Source organism: Triticum dicoccoides, chromosome 7B, assembly GCF_002162155.2.
Source record: "Triticum dicoccoides isolate Atlit2015 ecotype Zavitan chromosome 7B, WEW_v2.0, whole genome shotgun sequence".
NCBI classification, from domain to species: domain Eukaryota; kingdom Viridiplantae; phylum Streptophyta; class Magnoliopsida; order Poales; family Poaceae; genus Triticum; species Triticum dicoccoides.
In genome coordinates, this window is record NC_041393.1 from 658,039,173 (window position 1) to 658,048,925 (window position 9,753).

Sequence of the window (9,753 nt, forward strand, 5' to 3'; positions counted from 1 at the left end):
CACGTCCGCGCCCACGTCCGAGCCCGCGTCCGCAGCCACGGCCGCCCGGGTCGAAGTTGGGGGCGGCGGCGGATTGCCTGCCCGGGTTGGTGGTGGTGTTGGGGACGCGCTTGGAGCTGCGGTCGGTGATGGTGAGGGCAGTGGGGGAGTGCTCGGGGCGGGCATCCAGGCGAGACGTAACCTCCTCCATGAGAAGATGTGAGCGTGCTTGGACGAAGGACGGAAAGGGTGACTGCATGGGCAGTAGCGTCGCCATGACGTGGTACTTGCGGCTCAGGCCGCGAATCAGCTGCAGGGTCAGCGTCTGGTCGGTGACGCGCTCGCCGACCTCCCCGAGCTCGGTGGCGAGGGACTTGAGACGCCGACAATACTCGGCGACGGAGAGGTCGCCCTGCACGAGGTTCCGGAACTCGGCGCCGAGGATGACGGCGCGCCCCGCCTGGTTGTCCCGGAAGTGAAGGTGCAGCTGGGTCCAGATGTCGAAGGCGGTGCTCTCCGGCGAGGCCACGACGTCCATGAGATCGTCGGCGACGACCCCGTAGAACCACAGGACCATCGTCAGGTCGTCGTTGCGCCAGAGGGCGCTCTGGCGGAGCGGCGCGGAGGGCACGTCGAGATGGTGCTGCACATCATACTTGCAGCTGAGAAAGTAAAAAAGTTGACGCCATTTGGTGTAGTTACCCGAGTCATGCTCGAGCCTGCCCATGGTGAAGTGGTGGGAGATGGACGGCGGGAGGCCGGCGGAGGAAGAAGAGCCGACGTCGGGGGCGGGGACGCGCGGCACGAGGGCGCTGCTGGAGCCGCCGAGGTGGAGCGGCTGGACGGGGACACTGCCGGCCGTCTGAAGAAGAGTGGTAGCAGGGGCGCCGTGGGTCGCCAGGGACGAGGAAGAGGCGACGCCCGCGGGGACGGCTTGCTTGCCCTGGACGACGTCAGGCGGGAGACGGGCCGCTGTGACCGCGGCGGGAGGAGGGATGGCCGCGGTGGGTGCAGCGGTGGCCGCGGCGGGAGCGGCGGGGACCGCGTTGGGGGCGGCAGGTGTGGCCGCGGCGGGGGCGGCGATGGCAACAGGGATTGCGGCGAAGGGATCCGAGGCCGGGCCGTCGAAACTGGCAGAGCGGCTGCGGCGGAGGAGCCTGTTCATGGCGGAAGCGAGAAGGGATTGGAAAGCGTCTGATACCAAGTTGGATTGCCGAACTCACACTGTGTTTATTCCTTGCCTCGATGGGCTGATTTATACAGTTACAACGAGGTGAGATACAGAAGGAGGGAGTGAGGCGGACGTTGCTAGTTTACAGGATCACGCCGAGCATGCCGTGCATGCAAGGGCGTGGGCGCGCACGATGTGCACGGACCGGCCAGGTCTGCTGCTGATGCGGTCGTGGCTGTTTAGCCACTTGAGCCAGGTCGTGGATGTGTCTTCCAACATATATAGCCTAATAAATAAAGTGTTACATGTTATCACACATATGTTACTCTCCACTATAGAGGTAGTAACATGGGCATGTTATTAGTCTATGTTACTACCCATTGTGGCTAGTCTAATACTCTTTTTTCTATTAGTGGGACTACCCTTGTAAGCCGAGTGTCTTTGCTTCCAGTTCATATTATTGTATGCCAAGTGCTTTTACTAGGCACTGCCAAAGACACCACAATACCAAGTACTGAATGATTGACAAAGTTTTTTTTACCACAGTCGACTTACTTTTTGTATGCCGGGTACCCATTAATTTACATTGGCAACCACAGTTCTTCCAGTAGTGAGCTATGCGTTTACAATGACATGAGGTAGTTCTAGAGCAAAATAACAGGAAATACTACAGCATTAGATAAGAGAGTACAGCACAGCGATCACAAACAAGCCAGAAAGAAAGTTATGCATTTGTACAATAAAATAGATAATTTTTCACGTCTGAAACCATTCAGCGCGGAATTAATTCTATCAGATTTAAGGGAATCTGCTTGCACGCACATAAGAGCGTATATCACAGCGTGTTAGAAGGGACGGCGGTGAACTGCGGGCCGCGGTACTACGGCCACAAAGGGGCGACGCTGCAGTGATGCGGGTCGAGGTCGATGCAGCGACAAGAAGAACCACGGACGCGGAATTAATTCCATCAGCTTTAAAGGAAACTGCTTGCACACACTAGTTGATCAATTCATGTACTCTTAGCCGAAGTAAGACAAATGCCACCATTAGGCGAAAAAAAGCATAATATTAAGTTTTACTGAATATGAAGCACTAAAACTCTAAGACTGAACGGGCATAATTAGTGATGCTTCAGTTCCTTCTCCCACGCATAGAGAGAACAATGCTGGTAAGCGCAGAAGGACAACTTGCCTCCAGATGCTTATAACCCTCCGTCGCCACCACAGCGTCAAGGATCGCAGGAGTGCTAATGATGAACTCGATGCACTTAGTCTTGAGGTGCGAGCAGTTGTGCTGCTCAGCCAATGCCAGAGCTTGCCCTCGCAGATGACTTCCAGCCTGTCCAGCCCGTACCTGTCAGCAGCCGCTAGCAAATGCTGCCCCATCACGGCCTCCTGCTCGCCCTCAACTTCAAGAACGGTGTCTGTGTAGATGAAATGTAGCATGGCCTTGAACGCTGCCACCTCCATGTCCTCGATCACGACACGTGGAGTGGTTGCCTGCCTCATTTGTCCAAAGAACTCGGCCATTAGAACAGGGGACCTCGCAGCCAGTATGGCCTTGTGAGCAGCAAACTTCTCGCTGGCCACACTAAATGTGACGTCGGCTCCCGTCCCGCTACACAAGAGCTCACCGAGGTGCTTCTGCAGATTGGAGGTCGGGACAGGCGCCGTGATTACCACAGCCGGTGGTTCTTTGAGGACCGTGACGGTGCACTGCACGGTTAGGTAGTCATCCCTGGGACAAGCCGGCCGCGGTAAAGAATCCCTTTGCACGAGCAGGACCATATTTGAGCAGTCTTTGTGGCGCCTGAACACATGCGTTAAACACTTTTCAGAGTGTGCTGCATTGCCCACCATCCTCGGATGTACCAGGAGGCAGCTTAGACTCGCCGTCACCGCGCCTGTGCGGGGGGCATCACTCAGAAACATAAGCCTAAATTCTACGTACCAATTGTTGTACCCAGTACATGGAAAGCAATGGATTTCCCACTCGTACCCATCGACGTGGATAGCATTGGATTTGATGAACTCGGTGCTGCCTAGGGTCGAGGACACCAAGCTGAACTCGTCGATCTTGAACAGTCGCTCGAAGCGCGCGGTATCAGTGAGGTTTGTGCAGGCATTAGCAGCCATGGCGCAGTCTGGAGAAGTGGGGGGTGCAGACGGAGAGGAAGTGGAGGTTGGGGGTGAGAAGATGATGGACTGATGGCGGAGCAGGGCAATTTGTACAGCAGGGGCGGCAATTAAAACCAGCGAGGTGGTGACTCCTCGGGTGGAGACGCCGGCATGCATGGGCGTTGGAAGTTTAAGACGGAACACCAAAGTGGTTAATCAATGCAAAATACCCAACAATCACTGCGTTCACCTTCCCGATGAGTCGTCTGCCAACAGCCATGGCATCCGTGGAGTACATAGCGTGCTATGATAAAATAGCTAATGAAAAACAAACATAGCATGCAGAGAGACCGTTAGCGTGCAATTAGCGAGACACTATAAATAAATTTATTTAGCGAGCGACACTATTGTTGAATGTAAAAGTGATTGAATGAAGGAAAGGCTCATAATTTCATTGATTCTCAAGATATATATACACTCCGAAGAGGCGCCTTGTAGAGGCGGTAGTTACAATAGAGATGGGAAGGAAAAGAACGCGTCCGTACGGACACATGCGTCCTCACGAGGCATCTGTTCGGTGTTGGACACACCTATTCAACTAATGACGGTTCATTAATTAACCCGTGTTAATTAACTAACATGTAAAATCTATTCCTAACACTCCCCCTTGTACAACACCTCTTCTTGAATAATCCATTACCGAAGGCTTCTTGTATATTCGTCATTCATCTTGAGAAATCCTTGTATAATCTTTAAAGTCTCCTCCAAAAACCCTGTGGGAAAAAATATGAGGAGAATAGTGTAGATATGTTGCTAAAACTCCTTTAAACCCAGTGGGAAAAATAATAAGGAGAAAAATATGCAACATATAATGATTATTGTCTCTTGATAACCCATGTGAGAAAAACCTTTGAAGAAGGAGAAAACTCATCGACGAATTTAGAGAACAATTAATATGTCCTGATTATACTTCCTTTAAAAAACCCGGTAGGGAAAATAGAAAGTATGACATATGATCTTTGAGAAGATATTGCCTCATTTAAAAACCATTATGAGAAACTTCGAGATAAAACTCATGAGGGAAAAGAGTGCGATCTGATATGCCATTGAAAACTCCTTTAAAACCCAGTGGGAAAACATAAGGAGAAAATGATATGGCATATATGGACACTTGTGTTTATATTGCCTTGTTAAAAACCTTTTTATGAGAAACCATTAGGGAAAAACTCATGAAGGGAAAAAGAGTACAATATATGTAATCCGATGATTGTTAACATGTTATATCCCCTGAACTTTGCAAATCTAGAGGATATGTTATACCAGTTCCATTGACATGATCATGACAATGTGAATAATCTGTTGGATTTTCACAGTATTTTATTTGCTCTCACTTTTCTATAATTCGTGAGGATAAGAAATTCAAGCAATGTGATTTATGATATTGCTCTTCATATCATGTAGGTATTGAGTAACACAAGTGGTAGTATCTTGATAAATCAAGTTATGTGATTCAAATGAATCTCAACCACATGACTTTGAGTGTGGTTAATCATGCTACTGAGTCATGCATACTTTGCAATGCTGTTAGATAAAAGAATTATGTCTGAATGATAAGTGAAAGTAGCCATTAAAGTATATTTAGACGACTTCCATAAGAAGGCTATTCCAGTCAATTCAGTCATTGATATGGCATTTTTGGGATCAATAAGTAGCCAATATCATTTATATCATATCATGATCATATCTTGATTTTCCTGATGGAATTGTCCAAGATTTATTGTGATCTTGAGATAGAAGTTGATATTCCTTATATCAACCATATTCCTTTTGTTGGGGTTGCACTCTGAACAAACATAGCAAGTATAGTGTCAGGCCTGACGTAGTTTGCAATTATATGAGTGCTTCGGTATTAGTGAGATCAAGAACTTCAGGTCCTGATATCACTTCATTATCATCCCTAGGTATAAATAGATTTGTATCCGATCAGGGTAGTATGCCCAAATATGTACTTCTATTGGTATGATATATCCACATTGAACTTCTCATATATGTTTTGGATATATGTAGACTAATATGCATTTCTTGGGAGAACGCTCAAGTTGTAAACTTAAGCTAAATTTGGTTGAATCCAAATTTTCCGTCTTGAGATGATTTTGTGCATGTTTAGGTCTTGTATAGATATTGATGATGAGGTCATGGATATAAATTGAGGTCATGAAAGGAAATCAAATTGATTTCTTTGTTAAACATGTAATTAATCATCATTATTCGAGTAGTCCTTTTGAAGAAGGAACTCATTTAGTCGGTAGTACCATATGATTTTCGACTAATTCAAGTCATAGAGTGACTTATGAAGTTTTACACAAAAACTAGTTGCGATTTGCTTTTGGATTCGGAAGTATAAGCCCTTTAGGGACTTCAATAGAGATTTCCGAAATAAGTGACTCATATGAGTATGTAGCCACTTCATCCATCAACTGCATGGATAATATTATTATTTCATTGCCAATGATATTTAGTATCGAAACATAATTCCACTCATACCAAGAGGGTATGTTACATCATAGTCCATGTCGGGTCTCTGTGTGAACCCTTTTGCTACAAGCCTCGCTTTCTCACCACCTCATTGACTTTGTCTATGAATGAGAAGTTTTTAGAATTCCATATGGAAGATACTTATGAGGAGTGGGTATTATTGTGGTAAATACCACTCGTTTGCAGAGCGAGTACTATTCTTCATTACTTGCTTCCTTTTATGTGAACCAATATGAGTGCAAGAGGCACTCTACCATGGATTTTGGTTCAGGGCCCAAAAGGTTCTAGCAATTTGAGAAGAAATATATGTCGACAAATGTAGTCTTTAGTTTATATGATTCTGGTGGAATCATTGAAGTTTGTGGATAATATATTTATTCCTTTTTAACTCCTTGTGATTTCCTACAACAAGAAAGTCAAGGTGTTTCGATGTCCCGGCATCAAAACTTTTGTGCACAATTATGCTAGGTTTAAGATGATGAGCATCCTATGAGGTGTCTCTCAACTTGATGTTGAATTACATTTACTGGTTGACGATGTAATTTCCTCTGTTTCCGCGGAAGCATATGAGAAGTTATATCTTGTGTGGTCAGACTTTCTCCCCCTCTTGCTCTCATTTGGGGAGAAGAGTGGTTTATCAGGTACCTCCACTCTTTCCAACACTTTAATGCAGGAATATAGAATTTGTGAAACCTTATCATCAGTAAATGTATATGGCTGATTTGCAATGTGTTGCAAATATATGAGTCTCTAAACTTCTAGTTTAGATTCTTTGAGTACGTGGATATAAGGATTGAATGTCAATAACATTTCTAATTTATTTCTCGGCATTATTTGTGGTACTTATCTCCCCCTAATGCCGGAAAATATCCTTATTGCTAATGCAATCAGCATACGGGCTATGAATAATTTTGATTGACGGATAAATTGTTATTCCTCACTTAGATCCCTAATTTTCTGTGAGTGCCCATTGATGTACACTGGAGTGGTGATATCGGTATGTAACCGAATTATCGCAGATGGGAAATACTTTGTTGATTTTCACGTAGTAACTACAAGGGAAAAGTAGTATGATATGCAGTTGGTATGATTTAGATCATACTTACGGTGTGTAAGGCCGTATGTGTCCAACAAGAGGCTGGTAAATTTACAATTCTTTAAAAGTGGTCATGTAATTCATTTAACTCTCTTTGATAAGAAATTTAGCTAAACCATTCTGGGTATGCATAGAAAGTACTTAATGCAAAAAAAATGCTCATTGAATGAGTTCAACAACATTGTTCATTCGAATGGGTTTACAGATCCTGTTTTCAGGAGAATTTGCTCTTACTTTGATAAGTTGAGCAATTTATTTAGTAAGATCATGCATGGTTGTGTGTGATAAGAGACACACTTAAAAACATTTTATGAATGTGTATATGAGTACCATGAAGTATCTAAATTATCCAGATAATGGCTAAGCAATCCAGACATATCTTTTGAATGTGTTCAAGGAAGAATAAGTGTCCTGCTTAGAATTTTAAGGTGAGAGTGCCTTAAAACTTATTTCCCCAATGACACATGTGGTGCACATAAAATCTGATGATTTGGGAAAAATTGTTACTTGATAAGTTGTGACCAACAGGATTGTCAATAATTTTCTTATCATCCCCAAACTAGGATGGTTAAGGCTACCAAGCTAATATTTAATTTATTAAGATCTAGAAAATTATTGTGTATGCAACAATATTGAGTATGACTTGATTCATACATTCAAAATTTATCGAATATCATGTCCGAAAAATAAGATATTTAACATCGCACTACTTGTAGTACAACAAGTATAGGTTAATAATATTTTGGGATAATTAAGAGATTACATGAGGTCTCCAATATTATTGATAAATTTATTACGCAAACATATCATTGTTGCAATGGAATTCACCATCCTTTTATTGCACTAGGTTTTTGGTTCTCACCTTTTGATGAAGATTTGAGAACAATCATTTACCAGAATATTTTCTGGTTGTAAGTTTGCAAATTTTAAAATTTATCCCAAATGTGTGGTGTGGTTTGACTATGTATTTGAGGTTTTGGTAATCATAGGCACGATGTCTGTATAACCACACATTTGACGAACTTGAGAGTTTTCTTTGTGATCGTTTGAATACGATTTATTCCCTATTAGAGGTAATTATATCTTCAATTGCCTCCATTTTACTTTGAGTTCCTCATGGTTCTATTTTGTGAGCACTAAGTTGCATAGTATTCTCGGTATTAGCAAGAATTTTAAATTGTGGTATAGCACCTATTGGGTGAATCTGATGACTTTAAGAAATTCGATGTTTCTTAATCATAAAAATGATAGTACCATCTTAAGAGGATGTAAAGTGCATTAAGGGCTTTTCAACTAGATATATATATAGGAAAATATTTGACCATGAGAACTCAACTTGAAGTTGATTAAGTGATAAAATTATGAGCTGCGATAGACTTGAGGTCTTGAAAACTGAATGGTGGTCATCTGCGATGTGCTCATTAGCTATTAAGAGAATATCCATGACATATTATCCCGTTAGTGGAGTTATAGTGGCAACAATGCCATAGGTGGATACAATGACTGATGTCATGAATCATCTTGAAATAAATTCTCCCACCTAATTATGAATTTCGTGCATTTGAAAATGTAAGCAATGAAAATGATTTGTTTGAAAACAATCATTGGCCGAGGTGATCCTTGGTGAACCTAGGTGTATCATTCAATACAACGCATGTGATGGAATCATTGTTAATATTTTGGACTTCATTCTTGAGGAAGTGTGTGACGTTAGAGTCGCTGCCAAATCGTATAGAATTTGCATGTTCGACATTGGTTAGTCACTATGAAAGTATAACCACAATGTGATGTGGACATTGCGATAGTGTTTGAGACACCTGCTATAAATTATGGTATCCATCTTGATGGATGGACGACACTATAATTAGAAGTAGTGACATAGGCTCTTCTGCCATGTATTTTATCAATGTAATAGAAGGTAATCGCTGGTATATGCAAATATTTGCATAGTTTTCCATCACATATTCAAGCAAAGTGAGGCTTGAATAGTTTGTGTTAGCACAAAAATACCATTTCGGCATATAACAAGTGTGCAAGAACAATATTTACTATGAGAGTAAAATATTTTAGTGAACAACAACAATAAATGCTTCGGATGAGCAAGTTTTAATTTGGCTGATGCCTTATAGCCATATGTGTAGACCTTAATTTTTATATAGGATAACACTTTGAAGATAGTCACCGAATGCAGTGTAGATCTCGCAGTAATAGAAAACATAGTCTGACTTTTGTCAGTAGATGTTCATATCTCTATTACCTTATGTTATGCTATATTTAAGAAAATCACTTTGAAGGTAATCATCTGTCAAAGTGACATGATGTAGACCTTGTAGTAATAGTGGATAGTCTGTAAAAATTTACAGTAGATGTCACTATTACCTTATGATATCTCGAGGTAGTCACATATAATATTAATATTTGGAAGAGCACTTGAAAGTAGTCATCTTATCAAAATGACAAGACGTAGACCTCGCAGTAGTGATGGATAATCTGCAAATTACGCAGTAGATGCAATCATACCTTGTGATTCGCAAATAAAATATGATGTAGTCATATTAAGTATGACACTTCACAATCCTTGTTTTGAATTTACATCATGATTTGCAAGAAGAAGAAAATCAACTGCAAAACATAGTTGTTGCACTTATTGTAAATAATAGCACTAGTATCTTGGGGTCAATAGCAGATGTAATGGTCGACACATCCAAAAACATAGGTTCAATGCCTTGGAACTCAACCGATATTATATACTGGTATTAACCATAATCTAAAACAATAGACCTGATGGCTTGTGTTCAAGTAATATTAAGTCTGATGACGCATTTGCCAATAAAAGAAACTAGAAGGGTTTAGAC

The 9,753-nt window shown here is 42.3% G+C and overlaps 1 pseudogene; it reads right to left on the bottom strand.

The window, feature by feature from the left end:
* Positions 1–2,281: 2,281 nt before the first annotated feature.
* Positions 2,282–3,285, bottom strand: LOC119339302 (annotated as a pseudogene).
* Positions 3,286–9,753: the final 6,468 nt, after the last annotated feature.